Consider the following 21959-nt stretch of genomic DNA (forward strand, 5'->3'; position numbering starts at 1 on the left):
CCATAAGGCCTACCAATCTGACCAAAGCGTCCTGAAGAACTGGGGTGGCTATAAACCCCTCTGGGACCTGAGCTGGGCCCACCGGAGCTGCTGGAGCTGGAACCTCCTCGTCATAATCAATCTGAGCCTCCACCTCTGGAGCTGCTGCTCGGGGCTGAGCTCTGCCCCTGCCTCGGCCTCTGGCACGGCCTCGGCCTCGCCCTCTGCCCTTTTGAAGGAGCTGCTGCTGGGGGCTCGGGCTGCTGCGCGGTAGAAGAGGAAGCACGTGTTCTCGCCATCTGCGAAAGAACAGAGTAGAGAGACAATCAGTATTTGAGAAACAGAATCGCACGACAAGAAAGAACAAAAGTGAAATTTTCCTAACTCTGTAGCCTCTGGGGGATAAATACAGACGTCTCCGTACCGATCCCTCAGACTCTACCGAGTTTGTCCGTGAGTTGTGAGACCTATGTAACCTAGTGCTCTGATACCAACTTGTCACGACCCGGATTTCCCACCCTTGGGAGTCGTGATGGCGCCTACTATTAGGAACTAGGCAAGCCAATTATTTATTACCTCTTTTAGCAAACCTCGACATCATGATAAAAATAACGAAACATTTAATAGAAAAGCAGAAGTCTTAAATATAAATAAACTGAAAGCAATGCGGAAGTTCAATACAACTCTACCCAAGAACTGGAGTCACAAACTCACGAACGTCTAGAGAATGCTAAATACAATGTCTGAATAAAACATAGTTTTGTTTGTTCCGGTACAAAGGATAACAAACTAAAGTAAAGATAGAAGAAACTCCGGGCCTGCGGACTTTAGCAAGGCTACCTCGGTGTCTCTGGACTGAAGTCAGCTCCCAAATCTACTATTGCTGTCCAAAAGCTGCTCCGGCACCGTGATCTGTGCAAAAAGATAAACAGAGTGTAGCATCAGCACAACTGACCCCATGTGCTGGTAAGTGCCTGGCCTAACCCCGGTGAAGTAGTGACGAGGCTAGACCGGACTACCAAACAAACCTGTGTAGTTCAATATATATGTACGCAATATAAAGGTATACAGAAATTAACCAGTCAAGGGGGAGGGGGAGCATGCTGTTGGGGCTGTAACAGTTCAGGTATAAAATCAATAATTAAGGAATGAAACAGTACAACTACAGTAGCAACGAGAGTAGGAAATCAACAGTTGCACGGCACCACCCTTCGTGCTTTTACTCTCGTTCTCACCAAAACAATCATATAGAGTGCATGGCATCACCCTTCGTGCTTTACCTTACAAAATGATGGCACGGAATGACCCTTCGTGCATAAACACTCATATCATGGCACGGAATGTTCCTTCGTGCATTAGTAATCATATCATGGCACGGAATGGTCCTTCGTGCATTAGTAATCATATCATGGCACAGATTGTTCCTTCGTGCATTAGTATTCATATCACAATCGTGCACGGCATCACCCTTCGTGCTTTATCGCTCGTCCTCACCCAAACAACAATCACAAACAATGGGGCGAGAGAATAGACAAACAAAATAGGAATCCCGGCAAGGGAACAATAACTACAATTTAAATATCCCGGCAAGGGAGAAAAGTCTACCAAACAGCAAAACATCCCGGCAAGGGAATAACCAATAACTCATTAGCTTTCTTTCGTTTCTTACTTCACATCTCACTTTATCACTTGAGCTAATGCTCCTGAGAATCTTGTAATCTCATATACCTTTTCAATTTGTATCACAACCAAGCCAATACACCACGAAAATCAAATGATCATAATATTTTTTCACATGTTCTTTACAATATATAGAAGTCCTCAATTAACATGGAATTCACAACAAAATCATGATAATCACCCGTTAAGGACTCACGGTCATGCTAGACACCAACGTATAGATACTCGTCACCATGCCTATACGTCGTACTCAACAAGAAGCAAATAGCAAATAGGACACAACTCCTAATCCCTCAAGCTAAGGTAAGACCAAACACTTACCTCAAACTTCCACGGCCAACTCAATCCTCAAATACCGCCTTTCCTTTTGAATTTGGCTCCAAACCAATTGTATCTATACATAATCGACTTGATAACATCAATAAATGCTAAACAATCCAATTCCAATGCTCAATTATAGCTTTTTAATCATTCTTCCCAAAAATACAAAAATCGACCCCGGGCCTGCTTGGTCAAAATACGAGGTTCGGATCAAAATCAAATCACCCATTCACCCACGAGCCCAAATATATAATTATTTTCAGAATTCGACCCCAAAACGAGGTCTAAATCACAATTAATCAAAAATCCCTAACTCTACCCAAATTCCTAGTTTTCTACCCTTATTCACATGATTTAGGCCTAGAAATCTAATGGGTGTTAATGAAAAATGAAGAAAATGAGTTAAAGATTACTTACCCAAGAGATTATGGTGAAGAATTGCTTCAAAAAAAATCGCCCAAGAGCTTTGGAGAAGAAGAGGTTTGTGAAATTTTATAAAAATCCCGTAAGTGTTCTGTTTTGGTCTTTTAAAAATCACTGGGCAAAAATGCCCTTCGCGATCGCGACAGACCTTTCGCGTTCGCGATGGGTCAGTTGGCTAAGCTTTCGCGTTCGCGTAAATGGGCTCGCGTTCGCGAAGCTTTAGTCCCTCGAGCCCTCGCGTTCGCGTCCAACGGGTCGCGTTCGCGTAAGACAACTACCCCTCCCCCTGCACAGGCCCACTTGGCCTTCGCGTTTGCGTGGCCAGGTCCGCGTTCGCGAAGGTATAAACCCCCACTGCCTCGCGTTTGCGTCCTGAGCTACGCGTTCGCGTAGAAGGATTTTCCCTTCATCAATATTTACACATCGCGTTCGCGAGGGCCATCCCGCGAACGCGAAGAAGGAAATCTCAGCATACCAGAACAGCTATTTTCTGCAATTTTTCTTAAGTTCAAGACTTTCCGAATCACCTCTGAAACACACCCGAGCCCTCGGGGCTCCTAACCAAACACACGTACTAACTCAACAACCTCATACGAACTTATCCATGCGATCAAATCGCCAAAATAGCCTCAATAACAACGGATCAAACCTCAAAAATCAAGAACATTTCTCAAACTTCATCAAGTATCAAATTTAGCAATTTAGGTCCGAACACGTCAAATGATATCCGTTTTTCATCAAATTTCACAGAAATATCTTAAATCATATATAAGACCTATACCGGGCGCCGGAACCAAAATACGGGCCCGATACTAACATGTTCTAATCAAATTTCATTTCAAATTTCCTTAAACAATTTCAGAAAATAATTTCTTTCAAAAATTCATTTCTCGGGCTTGGGACCTCGGAATTCGATTCCGGGCATACACCCAAGTCCCATATTTTCCTACGGATCCTCCGGGATCGTCAAATCATGGGTCCGGGTCCGTTTATCCAAAACATTGACCGAAGTCAAAATAACTCATTTTAGAACCAAATTTTATCATTTTTCACAGATTTTCATATATAAGCTTTCCGGCTACGCGCCCGAACTGCGTACGCAAATCGAGGTGACTCTAAATGAGGTTTTCAAGATCTCGAAAACACAGAATTTAATTTAAAAGCAAGTGATGACCTAAAAGGTCATCACAATACAGGTTTAGTACTTTTGTTTCTCGTGATCGAGCACCGAAGATTAATTGCAAAAAAAAATACTGTATGGTTCCATGTATTATTCATGACAAAGGCGAATCGGTATTGCTTTCTTTTTCTTTTAACTTGAGAATATTTCGTATGCATAATATGATATCGATCTATATATTCTTGCTTTCTTAATGTTGTTTGTTTACCAACAAGGGTTGTGGTAGAGTGATAAGTATTCCTGCATTCTTAATCAGAGATATCGGGTTTAACCCTGGTACGGAATCATATTTATTAAGAAGCGCTTTACTCCCCAATGTGGGACTTCCCGGCACGAATCCGAATTTAGTTATTTCCCTTCTAGAAATGAGAAATTCATGTGATTCTATTTACTGCTGTTATACAATCTGCAAACCTAAGTTAGTGTTGGGTTTTGCATTCAATAGTTTCTTATGCAATTATGTTTTCATTTTAAATTAAGTGAATCAACCTTATTAGATATGATAAAAGAATATTTATTATTATTATTGCGGGACATGTTTGTTTGATGAAAAATCTAACAGAAATTCAAGAGGACAAACGCATATTATTTGTCTATTTGAAACTTGCATTTCAAACAACAATCAAAATAAATACAGCGTGAAAATATTCACTCCACAACCAGAAAAGAATAGCAAAATCAAAATTTAAAAGGAAAAAACGGTGTTAAAGTGAGAAAAAATACCTTCGCTTCTACGAAAGGTCAAAATACATTTACACATATAGTAACAAACGACAAATTTCCAAAGATGGTTGTATTTTCAAGTATAATGTGATAACATTGATTTTTAGCATTCAAATGATTATTGTATTATTCCACTTTGATTGCTATATAACCGTATTTCATATAAAATAATTGACTAAATATTTATGTGCAAAGCACGTACATAAAACTAGTCTATATCTATATCTATATCTATATCTATATCTATCTATATTATTATGAAAGCATGATAAAATGTTGGATTACAAAAATAACCTTTTAATATTAAGCATAATAACTCACAATAAAAGGACATCGGAATTCTAGACATTAGCATTGTAATCATATTAGTTTTAGGATATACTTCTTAAAAAATTTCTATTACTAATTTAATTTGAAAACGTATTATATTGTCCAAATCCATTTAGAAACAGGAGAGACTATATATATTTATTATGATAAAAGCATGAATACAATGTCGGTTTACAAAAATAACCTTATAATATTAAACATAATAACTCACAATAAAAGGACATAATCAAAATTCTTGACATTAATCTTGTAATCCTATTAGTTTTAGGACATAATACTACACTTAGGAATCCTACATGAACCAAACAAAGAAAGACAAGACCCCAAATTGGAAGGAACTATTATACATTTAAAGTCATGAAACTACGGTAGGTATATGGCTTCATATTGGACACCCAACAAGGATTTAAAGAGAAAAACTTCAAACTTAAAACAAATATAGCAAGAGAGTTCTTCGGGTATGGTCTTTTAAGCAACTAAAAGTAAAAAGTAACAAATAGAAAAAAGGATATAATATGTCATATATCTATGCATAGAGAGTATAAAATTTATTTAAAAGTTAAAGCACAAAACAAGATGTCCCTTTTATTTTTTATATTCTTTTCTTTTTAATTAATATCTTAATTTGGTCTATTCTAAATTTTAAGTTGCAACTGGTAATCATTGTTATGTTTACTACTTTAGTAAATCAGTGTAATATTTAACAAAAAAAAAAAAAAGAGAGGAGGAAAAAGAACTCTTCAATAAGGAAGCAATTTTTCGTCAAATAATAAAATATAAATTAAATAAACAAGACAAGTTCTCATTAAGATGGAATACAAATTTTCAATACAAAAATCTTTAAATACAAAAGAAAATAGCTTTTCAAGAAGTATTATTTAATTTAAGAAGGAACAAATTTGTTCTACCGAGAAACGCAAAAATATGTAGGTATTCTTTATTTTGTTTAGAGACATGATTATTTAGTTAAAAAAAACTAAATGAAAGGTTTAGAGATAGGTCGTTGAATTCTCTGTCCTTTATATTCAGTAAACAAAAATTACTTGTATATCGTAAAAACTGTGAACAGACTCATGAAGATTAGGTACAAGATCAAATGAAAGCAACTACCATATGCAATTGATAATATTGCTAAAACTTATGTTGCGGAAAGCAAATTCTTGTGGTGCTAAAATATTGAGTTTTCATCTGCAACATTGCACTCTTTTATTTTATCTTGCAGATTTTAAGGTGAGTTTAACTTTTTAGTTAAAATTTGTAGATATGGCATACTTTTATTTTCTATTTTACATGTAAACATAGTTACTCTATGAGGTGGGAAGAAATTAAAAGTGTTAAACGTGCGATCTAGAGTTTAGAGAGAACGAATGAGTCATGCTCACTAAAATAGATCTAAATTTTTTTATTTATTTACTATACTTTTGTGTAATATCTATTTATAATACCCGTCAATATGACTTGTCTCTTCATGTTTCAGTTTCGATTAAGGTCAAATTCTTTAATTTTCTGAATTTTATATTATTTGTTTTAATTAAATTAGAATGTTAACCTTTTTCTTCTTTTTCCATCATACCTTTAAGTAAAAATTAAACAGTATAAGCAAATTATATAGCATAATTGTCCATAACAAAGGAAGTGAATCACTATGGATATACTTACAAAATAAGAGAAGAGGATAAGAAAGAACAAAATTAACTCATAAAGTTGATTGATTATCTTTTGCAGGTAAATATATAATTTATGTTGAAAGAATATAAAAATAGTTAAAATTCTTCCTAATGCGTATGAAAAAGACTACCATTAAGTGAGAAAAAAATTTATGGAAATGGAAGGAATATATATTTTAAATATCATAGCTTATTCTTTGTGATCACTATAATAATTAAATTAATTTCTAATAGTATTATTACTTTAGACATTTAGAAATAAAAAAAATTAGCCACTAATGCTATCGTTATAATAGAATAGTAAACAAAAGAGTTGCAAATTTGTTTTAGAAGGAGCATAATTTTTATCATATTCTATTTTTATTGTGGATAGAAATATTATAAAGTGTTACCCTTTGATAAATGAAACTTCTTATTTTCTATAATTGTTGTAGAAATTTGATTGAATAACGTGCAACCAAACGCGTTCGCAAGAATTTGACTTCCTACACTAAAAATGACTAATATTTTTTAATACTTTTACAACATATGCTCACGGCTCAATCCCTAATATTGAATTATTTGTCTTAGCATGATTTTCCATTTGGGTAACAAAAGAGGAAATGTATACTTAGGACATCATTTTTAAATTAAACATTATTAAGAGGATATGATTCTAATCTTTTGTACCTCATAAAATAAATATAATATAATAAAAATGACAGTATCTAACCTTAAATTTTTGTACGATTGACCGGGAATATTGTGCAACGCATGTTTGCTTGGAGTTCTACAGATATATTGGATATCAATGAACTGTTTGGTGAAAAAAAATCCATCATATTAAATACGTTTAAACTATAATACATAATTATCTAACTAACATGACTAAATTGATCATTTGTGTAAGTTCTGATGATGCCCTTTTATTTTGAATTTACGTATTATGCTAATGTAATAATATTTTTCGCCATTTAGATGATTGTTGTATTATTATACATAAAATTTCTTTCATTAATTAAATTTTATTGTTCCTTCATATAAATAAAAGTTTAAACCATCACGTGCCATTATTAACGTGCAACGCACGTTCATAGATACTAGTATTATTATAAAAGCACGAATAATTTATGCTAAACATTGAACGACTAAAATATCCCTGAAACATTGATCGACTTTTATGTCCTTAAATATTTGTATAATTTAAGGATCTAATAGTAAATTACCTAATAATAGAATTCTTTTTCGATTTAAACTACACATATTGCCGACCCTACAATGTCGATCCTACTTGAATAAGAAAAGCACATCCATAATTTTCTATCAAAAAGAATTGTTGTTCCTAATTACAATTCTCTATAACAAACAAGGAAACAAGGCACGTACTAAATGAAAATTTTAGAACTATGCTTTTAAAACATTTATAGCATTTAAATAAATTGAAAAATTCTTAATATTCGCTAAAGTCAATTTTTATAGTTCATATAAAGCTAAAACTAAATTATATGATATATTATGTGTTCCTAAGTATGAGGAGTTACTACATAATAAATTAAGTTAAATTTTAAAATATTCAATGATAAAAATATAATTAAATTATAATCTTTTAAAATATAACATCTACTTTTAAATGATACAAAAAATATAGGGGCAAGTTTATATGAACATTTTTCTTTACCTGATAATAAGGTGGTTCTAATAATACAAATGCGATTGTTCTCTTTAATTTATTTATTTTTACTTCAGTAAGAGTAATTGATTCCTTTACAAATTTCTCAAAGAAAATCGATGGATATACGTTAGATTGTTTCATATAACAAGTTCGTTCAAGTCTTCTATATATCGAAGTTTAACAAACTTTTCCTTTGATTGGTTACTTTCATTAGATGCTCATGTGCCATAAATTGTTTACAATTTAATGTTACATCAATTTATATTAAACTAAAAAGCAAATATTTAGAATATTATTATTAATATATTATGCGTGATGATTGGTTAAAAAGTGTTTAAAGTAAGTGAAACACAATGATTGGATGGATCTATTACAAAAGCAAAAAAAATATTACGATCTTCATATAGAATGTGAAAATCAACTAGAACTTTCCAAACAAATAGGAAGCTTGTATAATATAAGGTATTGATTTTATCTTTGTGTATTGTTCTAAGGATATTGAGTTTATGAATTTAAGTTTTGTTTTTCAAATTATCTATCTTTTTCATAGTTACCTTATTCTAGATAATAAATATTTATTTTTTTATAAAATAAATGATTGTACTAATTAAGGTACTGATTTATTGAGGGATATTATAGAGTATTTATCTATTCTTCATGTCCACATAATTCTTGATTATTCTTGATAGTACATATTTAAATAGTGGAGATTTATCCAAAAGTATTAAAATTAGTTTAACTCAAACGATTGAAATGAGTTTCAAAATTATCCTATTCGATAATATTTTCAAGTAAAAAGGTGCAATTGTGTGATTCATGTGATTAATCATGTATTTTATATTCTTACATATGTTCCAAAAATTATGAAAAAACTTCTCAATAATGTTACATCATATGTTTTTAAAAAAATCATCTTAATAGGTGTCACATGTAATTGTTTTTCTTGCATGGTTGTGACTATTATTTTTATTATATTTTAAGGAGCAATGTGATCATTTTGAGTGAAAAATGTACAAAAATTGAAATTTTTTGTAATTTATTAAATAACCATGGAGTATACAATGCTTAAATCCAGGGTAAAATGCAAAATTAATCGTTTTTTCAAAATAATATATTAGTTAGCCAAATAGTATATAAAATATGTATACTATATACATAATTCACACATATACCAAAAAAATATTTATATGCTATTATTTTTAGAAGCAATACAAAATATATACTTCTCTAGAATCTTTAATCATGGACTTGATTTATCATAATATTTGTATAATTAATATTTTATTGCTTTGAATACGATAAAGAAACAATGATTATTTCATCTTACAAAATAATTTGTAACTAAATTTGGTTAGTTGTTCTTTCATATCAAAGTTTTGACTAAAGATTTACGTGCAACACACGTATATAGAAACTAGTTATTATAAAAGCACGAATAATTTATACTAAATGTTGAACGACTAAAATATCTCTTATAAATTGATCGACTTTTATAGCCTTAAAAATTTGTATAATTTAAGGATATAATTATAAATTATTTAACGTTAAAATTCTTTTCCGATTTAAACTACACTATACGCCGATCTTATAGCTGAAGTCTCTTACAAGTAACCATCGCAATGGGATTGAAGCCTTTCTTATTCATACGTTTGATTCCTTGTGGGATTCTACCACAAATTATCTTAGTATTTAAAGGAAGCTGGAAGTCAATGATTTTATACACAAGGTTCTATACGAAGTTGATGCCACAAGATGATTGCTACTTTAATAAATTGTGTATTTGCTTAGCTTCTTGATAGGGTACGTATTCCATAAAAGTAGTGGTTTCATCTTTAGCTTATCAAGGCTAATTTTATTATCTTAGATTCCATTCAATGTACGCTCCTCTAATCTATTTTATTCTTCATGTTTTAGATTCTTAGGGTAATACATATCTTCTTTGGTGGTAAATTAACTATATGTCTCTACTAACTATTCTTGAAATTTCAAATTATGAGAACATTAACGTTTGCAATATTTTGTCAGTCTTTTAAATTATATTTTACGTACGTTTCATGTTGATAGGTTGCAAGAGACTCGAGTTACGAGTTACTCGAAGATAGTATTATCGTAAATTCTTTATTCTTGATTGTTAAATTATATTATTCTAATATATTCTACTATTGGTTCTTGATACGTATGTATTTGATATTTTTTGCTTTGATTTTATTGTAAATATGATTATGTTATTCTAATATATTCTACTATTGGTTCTTGATACGTATGTATTTGATATCTTTTGCTTTGATTTTATTGTAAATATCATTATGTTAATTGATAGACCAAAATAATATTTTCTTAATCACCTGTTTTAGAAATTTATTAGATATAATAAAGCACGTTAAAGATGAATATAATTATAATATTCAATATACTACACAATATATTTTTTCTATTTAAACCACAAGTTTAGTTCTAATTATAATATGAGTCAAACATGCAACAAACTCCCAATAACTCCTACAAAGTTGCTTCGCTTTATGGTATGCATCAAATATAATTGATCAATTAACTTTAGACTACACCTATGAGATAATCTCAGACCCTTAAAAACTTATTCCTAATCTATATGGAATTATCATATCATTCAAGTGTCCTCCTTATTGCTAAAGTTCTAAAGCCATACCAGTTAGACATGAATAAAAATACTTTTAAACACCTTTAACCATAGACAACGAAATTACATAATTACATGCCACAAGTATATATTTTTACAAGTTGCAAGTCTTGTTGATGTCTCACCAATGAGTCCTAGACCAACGTATAGTTAACATGGGAAACAAATTTCAAGTTGGCTCCCCAGTCCAATGGTAATAGCAAGAAAAATATTTTCATCATTAAGTGAAAATGTAAGTTGTGAAAATACATGATGGAAAGAGATGTCTTAGCAAATAAAAATAAATATGTCGATACTAAATAAGTTTTTGATAGTTACATTTTCTGGTGATAGCAAAACACATTTCAATTTTCACTCCACAGAAGATGATACCAATAACTTTTGCCAGAAATAGTACTTACATATTTTGATACTAAATGACCTTCGCTATACACATTTCTTGAGAAGATTACTATAGCAAACTTAAAAACGAATCTTCTTATTACATAGTTGATTTTGAAGAAAAAAACACCCATCATGATAGTGATATTAACTTTAGATCCCCCAATTGCCTTATGTAATGGTACAATGATAGTATGTATAGAGGTTGGCCAATTACATCATATATGCATGCAGAAATTATAATGGGCCAACGTGCTTTAGGTATTATGTTAATGTAATAATATTGATTTTTAACATTTCAAAGATGTAGCGTTGTATCTATATCAATTCTTTACAAGGATTCTTTCTTCTTGTATATTCTAATATAATTAGTTTCTTACCCTGTCACATAAATAATTGATTGAAGATTTACGTGCAACGCACGTACATAGAGACTAGTTATTATAAAAGCATGAATACAATATCAGTTTACAAAAATAGCCTTATAACATTAAGCATAATAACTCATAATAAAAGGACATAATCGGAATTCTATATATTAGCCTTATAATCCTATTAGTTTGAGGACATAATACTACACGTTAGGAATCCTACATGGTTCCTGAAACTAAGCTTATCTTCCCTGATAAAGAGTATAATTAATATCACAAAGGTCATTCTAACAAGCAAAGTATGCTAACTTGAATATGGATGAATATACAGAATGATGGCACCTAAAATCTGTTTAAGCTCCAAAAACTGAAAGATATTTGCTTTCCTTCAATCATATTTATATATGACATAGTTTTTAACCGGGCGAAAAAAACAAATAAAAAAACGAGGCAAGTTAATTAGCCCATGGCATGCATGTGAAAAACTTTGCTTCTTTCCATGACCTCATATATAGGTAGATGTGGGTGAGTTTCTATATTAGCTCCATAAGGTTGTACGTTAATGGTTTAGTTATCGGTTTCAGTCCCATAAAAAGACTTCTTCATTTTCACCCTCTCTTGCTATTCAAAGAGTCCATCCTACTGGAAAAAGGTTTTAAGAGGAAAAAAGAATTTAACTTATATTCACTGAGAAAATGTGAAATAAGCTTCATTTTTCTCTCTTGTCCAAGAAGGATACAATTAAGTTTCAACATTGGGAGTATTATGTTTACCTGAAAATAATTAGTAGCGTACGTATTATGATGATCCGAAAGGTTATCTTGTGTTTTATAATCCAATTTTGGGTTTCGAGGCCTTCAAAACCTCATTTTATTTCTCCACGACTTGCGTGCCCAGTCGGGACGCGTTTCCAGAAAGCCCTTATGTGGAAATTTGAGAAAATAATAATTTTTGCCTTTAAAAGTTAATTTTAGTTGACTCGATCAACATTTTAAGTAAACGGACCCGGACCTGTATTTTGACGGTCACGGAGGGTCCGTAGTAAAATATGGGACCTGGGCGTATGCCCGAAATCGAATTCCGAGGTCCCTAACCCGAGAAATGAATTTTTGGTAAAAATTGTTAAATTGAAATTATAATGGTTTTGAGAAAATGGTTAATAGTTGATCTCGTTGGTATCAGGTCTGTATTTTGGTTCTAGAATCCAGTACAGGTCCGTTATGATATTATACCTTATATGTGAAATTTGGTGAGAAACGAAACTGATTTGACGTGATTCGGACCTTTGGTTGAGAAAATAGAAGTTTTGAACTTTCTTGAAAATTTCATGCAATTTGGTACTAAATTCGTAGTTTTAGGTGTTATTTTGGCGATTTGATCGCGCGAGCAAGTTCGTATGATGTTTTAAGACTTGTGTGCATGTTTGGGTTGGAGCCCCGAGCGCTCGGGTGAGTTTCAAATAGGCTACAGAGTGATTTGGAACTTAGAAATTTTTGCTGGTATAGCTGAACTTGTTGCAGGCCTCAGACCTCGCAAATACGAAGTCAAGGTTCGCATTTGCGACTACTGATGAGGTCGCATTTGCGAGCTTCTCATCGCAAATGCGAAGCAAAGCTGGGCCAACCCATGTTCTCAAATGCGAACAACCCTTCGCATTTGCGAAGTGTGTCTGGGGAAGGGGTCTTTGCATTTGCGACTAAATGGTTCGCATTTGCAACAGCAGCAGAAATGCGACAGGTTCGCATTTGCGATGCCTTTCTCGCATTTGCGAGCTTCGCAAATGCGACATCTACAGCTGATAAGTTTGGACTTAGACGGGATTTTTCATTCATTCTCCCATATTTCAAAATCTAAATTTCAAGAGGCGATTTTCCAAGGGCTATTTCTTCCCCATATCTTAGGTAAATGATTCTTAACTCCTTTCTTTCAATCTATTACGTCTTTTCACAAGATTTCATCCTAGAATCTAGGGTTTTCATGGTGGAATTGGGTGTTTTTGGGTAAAACTTAGGAATTTTGAAATTTGGGGATTTAGACCTCAAATTGAGGTCGGATTCCAAAACCAATTGTTATCCGGGCTCAGGGGTTAATGTGTAATCGGGTTTTGGTCCGAACTTCGAGTTTTGACCAAGCGGGCCCGGGGTCGGTTTTTGACTTTATGGGGAAAATATTGGGAAAATTATAGTTATGCATTTATATTGATTTCTTTAGCGGTAAATGATGTTATTAAGTTAATTATAACTAGATACGAGTGATTCGAAGGTAGAAACTAGAGGAAAAGCGGTGATTGAGGCTTGAGTTTGGCCCTGGAATCGAGGTAAGTGTTGTGGCTAACCTTAGCTTAAAGAATTAGGTATTGTTGCCTTATTTGCTATGTTTTTGGTTGTTGAGTATGACGTATAGGTGAGGTGACGAGTACCTATTGTCGAGTCATAGCATGCGAGTTAGTCTTATTCTTGTAACTGTTGCACTCTTTGATCATATATCTCATGTTTAGACTTGTTATTCCATGTGTTGGGTAACTCTTATCATGTTTTACGAGATTTGGTACTGATTGAGCATTAACTCAGAGTTGAGGCTGGTATTGTGGAATTAAATATTGAAGTAAGGTTGGTTCTTGATATTTTTATCTCCCTGTTATTGTTGTTCATTGTCTTGGTGAGGGAGAGTGTTAAAGCACAAAGGGTGATGCCGTGCGATGTTTTGTGAGTGAGTGATAATGCACGAAGGTTGATGCCGTGCCATATTCTGTGAGTGATAATGCACGAAGGGTGATGTCGTGCCATTTTATGAGAGAGTTAATGCACGAAGGGTGATGCCGTGCCTGTTATGAGAGAGTTAATGCACGAAGATTGATGTCGTGCCGTTTCTATTGTTACGGTGAGAATGAGAGTAAAAGCATAAAGGGTGATGCCGTGCACTTGTTTGCTATGTTATTTCTTTCGTTGGTGCAAAGCATGTTATTTATTGCGTTCCTTTACTGTACTATTCTCAGGATCTGATATTCCCCTCAGCATGTTTTCCTCCTTCCTGTTATTATCTGCTTAATTTCCATTTGTTGTCATTTCCTCGTATATGATTTAACTGCATAGGTTCATGTTATTGTCGTGTCCTAGCCTCGTCAGTATTTCTTCAAGGTTAGGCTCGGCACTTACCAGTATATGGGGTCGGTTGTACTGATACTGCACTCTGCACTTTCTGTGCAGATTTCGGTACTGGACCGCGTTGATCTGAGTTGGGTTGCTGCCTTCAGTCCATCAGGAGACCCAAGGTAGATCTGCCGGCATTCGCAGACCCTGGAGTCCCCTTCCATTTATCCTAGTTTTACTGTTTTCTTTTAATCCGAGAATAGATGTATTTTCTTTAAAACAGTATTTGTAGTGACTCTTAGAAGTTCGTGGATTGTGACACCAGATTTTGGGTAGTCGTGTATTAGTTTTGGATTATTATGAATTTCCGCACTTCCTTACTTTGTTTTGGTTTAATTATTGTTATTTACTGTTTGGGATAGTGGTTAGCGTATTAAATCTTTATCTGTTGGCTTGCCTAGCTGTCACGGCCCAAATCCCAAACCCGGCCGTGATGGCGCCTCTCGTGAAGACAAGGCCAGCCAGAACAATGGAAACACTTCTTTTAACAATTACTTAACATTAATAAATCCAAAATGCGTATAAAATAGTTATAAAAGCGAAAACAGCGACAATAGCAAAGGAAACCATCCCGACACAGCCCAAACCGGGGTGTCACAAGTCATGAGCTACTACAGAGTTGCTATAAGTCTTCGAAATAGAGTATCTGATACAATAGTCTGAAGGAACTGAAATAACATAAAATAGGGGAGTCAAGGGGTTGCGGACGTCAACAGCTACCTCGAAGCTCCAACTCGCTGCCTAGTCTGGGAAGGAGATCAGTGCTCAGGTGCGGACTCTGCTATGCCTGAATCTGCACGCATGGTGCAGGGAGTAATGTGAATACTCCGATCTAGTGAGTAATAATAATAAATAATAACCGAAAGTAAGAAAACACATAACAGCACAAGGCAAGTCTATCTGGCGGTAAATCACTTAAAACAGTAAAATCCGTAAAGAGTCAAATGAAATCTTATCTTTAAAGACGAGTAAATAAGGTAAAACAACAAATAAATAGTGAATAGTAAAACTGCCCCTCGGGCCCAGTATCAATCGCTCAGTACAGTAACAGCCCCTCGGCTCAATCTCAATCACTCAGTATAGTATCAGCCCCTCGGGCTCACTCTCAAATCACATGGGTACCCGCGCTCACTGTGGGTGTGCAGACTCCGGAGGGGCCCCTTACGGCCCAAGCGCTATATCAACATAAGGCCTGAAAGCCTTCTCACATCACACATAAGGCCTGAAAGCCTTCTCACATCACACTCAAGGCCTGAAAGCCTTCTCACATCACACTCAAGGCCTAAAAGCCTTCTCACATCACACTCAAGGCCTGAAAGCCTCCTCACATATGGCCCTCGGCCTCACTCAGTCTAGAAAATATCATAAGCCCCTCGGGCATCAATAAAATGGTAGTGCTCAGCCCAAACAAACAGTGGAAATATCATTTAAGTCTCAAAGTTCATTTAAAGCAGCTGAGTTTGTAAAACAGTATAATCAACAAGACTGAGTTCAAGTAGTATATCAAATAGTGAGGAAACAGTGATAAAAATCCACGAAGGATTCAAGTAGTCGGCATGAAGCCAAAAATATGGCAATAGGCCCAAATCATGATGATAATAAACATGTCTTAGTCAAATACGCGGTAAAATATCAACGGGACAGACCAAGTCACAATCCCCAGTAGTAAACAACCCCGTGTTCGTCATGAAGCGCGTGTTTCACCTCAATATAGCACTACGTTGTGCAAATCTGGGGTTTCAAACCCTCAGGATATCATTTACTATCATTACTTACCTCAAGCCGGCCAAAATCCTAGCTCGCTATGCCCTTGCCTCTCAAATTGGCCTGCTCGCGCGTCAAATCTGATCAAAACGACAACGAATACATAACAATAGGCTAAGGGAACATAACCCAATCGAAAAGACTCGAAAAATATCGAAATTCACGAAATTTGCAAAACCCGAGCCCCGGGCCCACTTCTCGAAATCAGAAAATTTAACATCATCGGATTCCTTATCTCGCCATGAGTCTATACATACAAAGAACTCCCAAATCCAAGCCCAAATGACCCATCAAATCCCACTTTGAAATATCAAATTCCAAGCCCTAGCTTTTCCCCCCTTTTGATGAATTTTCATAAATTTCTAGGTTAATTGTACCATTAAATCATGTATTTAGGTCATAGAATCTCACCTCCAATCACACCCAGTCGAAATCACCTTCAATTTCCGTCCAAAAGCTCTTAAGTTTGCTCAAAAATGGTGGAAATATACCTTAGCTTGCGGAACAAAATGAAACCTTTAAAACCCTTTCTGTCCTGACATTTTCGCATCTGCGATCAATGAACCACACCTGCAGTTACCGCTTCTGCGGTTTTCCCTCCGCTTCTGCGGATCTTCCACTATTTGCCAGGACCGCTTCTGCAGTCTAAATCCGCTTCTGCGGACGCCGCATCTGCGAAATACCATCCGCTCCTGCGGAAATTCCTCTACTCCCAACCTTTGCTTCTGCGAGTCCTTTACCGCATCTGTGATACCGCAGATGCGACTCCTCTTCTGCATTTGCGGAAATCATCCTCCTTCGCACCTCTCGCACCTGCGACCCCATCACCGCATCTGCGAAACCGCATCTGCGACCCCTTTTCCGCAGATGCGGAAATACCAGATACCAGCAACTTCAAAAATGCAACAAGTCCAAAATTCATCCCGATGGCCATCCGAAATCACCCCGAGGCCCTCGGGACCTCAACCAAAAGTGCCAATCCATCCTAAAACACCATTCAAACTTGCTCCAATCATCAAAACACCACAAACTACACCAAAACCATCAAATTACATCGGATTCAAGCCTAAGTTATTCTAAAACTTCCGAAATACGCATTCGATCAAAAACCCGACCAAAACACCTCCGAATGACCTGAAATTTTGCGCGCACATCCCAAATCACCTAACGAAGCTACAACAACTCTCGGAATTTCATTCCGACCCTCGGATCAAAATTTCACCTATCAACCGGAATTCGCCAAAATACTAACTTCGCCAATTCAGGCCTAATTCTACACTGGACCTCCAAAAGCACTTCCGATCACGCTCCTAAGTCACAAATCATCCCCCGAAGCTATTCGAACCACCAAAAATCACATCCGAGCCCTGTAACTTATAAGTCAACATCCGGTTGACTTTTCCAAAACAAACCTTCCTTAAAGAGACTAAGTGTCTCATTTTCTCCTAAAACCAATCCAAATCAACTCGTTCACACAAGACTCTTATAATGAAGCATAAAGAAGCAGGAAATGGGGGAAACAGGGCGGTAACTCACGTGACGACGGGTCGGGTCGTCACACTAGTATTTTGAAATGTTAGGCGCCATCACGATCCCGACAGTGGGAAACCCGGGTCGTGACATGTACGGAGAAACTACCGGTTATGTCCTTTTATTGTGAGTTATTATACTTAATCTTATAAGATTATTTTTTTAAACTGACATACATACGGAGAAACTACCGGTTATGTCCTTTTATTGTGAGTTATTATGCTTAATATTATAAGGTTATTTTTATAAACCGACATACGTACGGAGAAACTACCGGTTATATTCTTTTATTGTGAGTTATTGTGCTTAATGTTATAAGGTTATTTTTGTAAACTGACATTGTATTCATGTATAGATAGATAGATGTAGATATAGATAGATATAGATATAGATTAAAATATGTAGGAAAGTTTAATAAAATTAATTTCATAAGAATCCTCCGTATTGAAAATAGATTACCACTCCATAATGTCTAATACCAAGAAAAAATAAAAGTAATATCAAACAAACTGCATAAAGCGTTGAAATTGAATAAAAAAAATATTCACCGATAATATATTTTTATATTATATTTCAACTGTTTTCCTACTCAAATAATATTTTTTTATCCATTTTTTGTGTAGAATTGAAAAATACTCAATTATTAAATAACAACAAAATATTTAAGAATATAAATGTGTGAGAAAGAGAAAGAAAAACAGAAATTTTCACAAACCACTATTGTTTAGTGGTTATTAGGTAGTTGTAGCTACCATTACTATATTACTTCCTATAGCTATGTTTTCAGGTTTTTTAGAGTGTATTCGATGTATTTAAGCTACTGTATTCATGAATACAGTAGCATTTCTCGGCGTGAAACAGGGGATTACAGCTAGACAGATTATTGTATTCGACTGTATTTGACTGTATTCACGGCATGAAACATAGGATTACAGCTAGACATATTATTGTATTCGACTGTATTCACGATATGTATTTGTGAATACAGTAACGTAAATAGCGCAATTCATGGTCTATTCAGTTGTTTTTAAATGGAAAGTGAATCAATTAACATAATAGACTCCTAATATAACTCAAACTCAATTATAACACACAAAATTTATACTTGAATACATATATACATCTGATTACATAAATTGTATTAATTAAAAAAAAGTATATGAATACATTCGTGGAATATAGCGAGACAGTGAATACAATGAAATACATGGAATACAGCGGGATACATTAAAATTCAATGGAAAAAAAAGATGGTGAATACAATGAAATGCATAGAATACATCGAGATACATTGGAATACAATGAAAAAAAAGGTGACAGACTCTTCAAGTTGCTCAGCCCCGAACTCCGTTGTCTTTGTTCAAGAACAACCCTAATATCGTCTTGTCGAGAGGGCCGCGATAAAATTTCTCTAAATAACTGGACCGATTCGACTTCCACCCAAAATCCTCACTTCAAAAGCTTTCTACTTCAGAGTCTCAACAATGGCGGCTTCGTTACAATTCACTGCAGCACCTCTCAACCAACTCCAATTTCAAACGTTGCCCAAACACGCCGCTAAATGGGGTACTATTCGTTGTTCCGCAGCCTCACCCACCAAAAGCTACAACAACACTCTTCTCCCCGGCGATGGGATTGGACCTGAAGTTATTTCTGTTGAAAATTTTGCGAGACAATGGAGATTAATCAGTGGAGAATCGTGGTTATATTCATGGGGAAAGACTGGCGTTGAGAGAGAGAGAGAGAGGGTGGAGAAAAATCTGAAAGAATGAGACAGAAAAATAATACAAAGCGTATTTTATGGCTTAAGGGTAGGATGTGACCATAAATAGATATTTGGCTATAAAAATCAAAAGGTAGCTATGGAATATAATTTTTTAAAAGGGTATTTATTTAAAATAAATAAGGTATCAACCTTTGTTATAGGAGGTAAAAATTCCAAAGAAAAATGGTTGGTAAGAGTCAATACCACTAATGATTCTACAAATATAAAGATCTTAAAGTGAAACATGAGATCAATCTTTTACACTTTGAAAATAAAATTTATGGTGGATAAAATTATAATTAAGATTAAATATTCAAAACAAGAGATGAACTAATATTAAGATATGAATCAACATAAAATGAATTATTTTTATGTTAAAACCAAATAATTAAATCTTTTAATTAATTATTTAGCAAGAGAATCCAATTCAATTATTTTTTAAATTCATCATATGAGTAAAATTATTTTTCAAGTTAAAAAAAAATCTTAGCATACATAAATTTATTCCATAAAAAGAGTGTTAGAGATTAAAAAAATTAAAACACAAAGTAAAAAGGTTAGTATATTATTAAGAATCAAAATGTCATACAAGTGTTTGAGATAGCGCAATCAAAGCTAAATCCTGAACAAGAACAAGCTTTTAAGACTATATTATAAAGAGTCGACTCTGGTATAGCGGGATTATTCTTCGCAGTTTCCTTCGGCGAAATCGAATATTTATATGTCATGCATTACTTGCAATTATCATATCAAGAGGCATAATACTATTAGCAATAATAACAAGTGGTGTTCCAGCAACGATTTTATTGTGAGGCCACCCACTTTAGATTTAATATACCTCTTCAAACAATTGAAATAATTATCACAAATATATCAAAGTAGAGCAATGATGCTAAATTTATAAGGAAAGAAAATTGATAATATGGGATGAAGCACTTTTGGCTAAGTGTCAAATGATCGAAAAAATTGCCCGGAGTTCTAGAGATATATTGGATATTAATGAACTGATTGGTGAAAAATTAATAGTTTGGGAGGTGAATTTTGTCAAGTACTACCAGTAGTTCCAAAATCGACAAAAGCAGAGACTGTAAAAGCTAGCTTGCCAAAGTTATACTTCTGACCTCAAATGAAAAAGATTCAACTGAAAAGAAATATAAAGTAAGATCATATCCAGTATTCAGTGGCTTCTTATTTCGTGTCGGAAACGAAGAAGAGCATCCAATAAAAGATGATTTGGTTCTTCCAGAAAAATTATTTATCAACCCCAAAGGTAATAGCAGTGCATTTAATAAGGTAAATATTTTTATCATTAGATTAAAACACGATTTGTGCAAATCACATGATAGAAATTAAAAAGCTATCTTAGTTAGCAGAAATGAATATGTTGATCAACTAAATAAAAGATTGATTGCAAAATTTTATAGTTAAAATAAAATAATTTTCAATTTTTGACTCAACAGAAAATGATACTAATAATTACTACAAAGAAGAATACTTAAATACTTTAATACCAGATAGCCTTCTACCATAAATGTTTTTTGTCAAGTTTATTATTTCTTACGTATATTAGTGTCATCGTATATATAATAGACTAAGTTAAAATTGATCTTCCATAGTATATAGGTTGATTTTGAAGAAAAATATGTTTGTCATGCAACTGAAAAACTTATATACGCCGAATAGCTTATGTAATGACACACAGATGATATATAGAAGATTTGACAATTGTCACGACCCAAATCCACTACGGGTCGTGATGGCGCCGGACACCGTTGTCAGGTAAGCCAACTAAATTATCAATTAAATTCTCTTTTAATACCTTTAAAAATCTAAGAGTTTTCCTTCCATTTTTCATATATAAAACAATCTCTGTTTTAATTCAAATTAAGAAATAACTATTAACACACATCTTTCGAAAAACCATCCCAGAACCCGGTGTCTCAAGTGCATGAGCAACTACTGATAAGGAAAATAAATTACAATGTCTGTCCGAAATACACTGGACATGGAATAAATATTAAAATGCTGAAAGGAACTACACTGGCTGCGGGTCGTCTCGAACAATGCAGCTCACCTAGTCCCAGAGTCGTCCGTGCTGCTACGCCCAATAGGCTGCTAGAGGTATATATATACATGTGCAACAAAAATGCACAGAAGTTTAGTATGAGTACGTAATCAACATGTACTCAGTGAGTATCCCGCCTAATCTCGAAGGGGTAGAGACGAGATGGCCAACTCCGACACTCACTAGAGGTCAATTAGCAATGTTCTATAAGTGCGAGGAAAATCATGGATTTGTATAGAAGTTCTGATTGTGAAGCCAGAAAACAGGTAAACACCTTGAACAATAAATCCAGGGCTTCTAAAGTTTGTTCTTTATTATCTTATC

This window comes from Nicotiana attenuata, unplaced genomic scaffold (assembly GCF_001879085.1).
Source record: "Nicotiana attenuata strain UT unplaced genomic scaffold, NIATTr2, whole genome shotgun sequence".
Lineage (NCBI taxonomy): Eukaryota > Viridiplantae > Streptophyta > Magnoliopsida > Solanales > Solanaceae > Nicotiana > Nicotiana attenuata.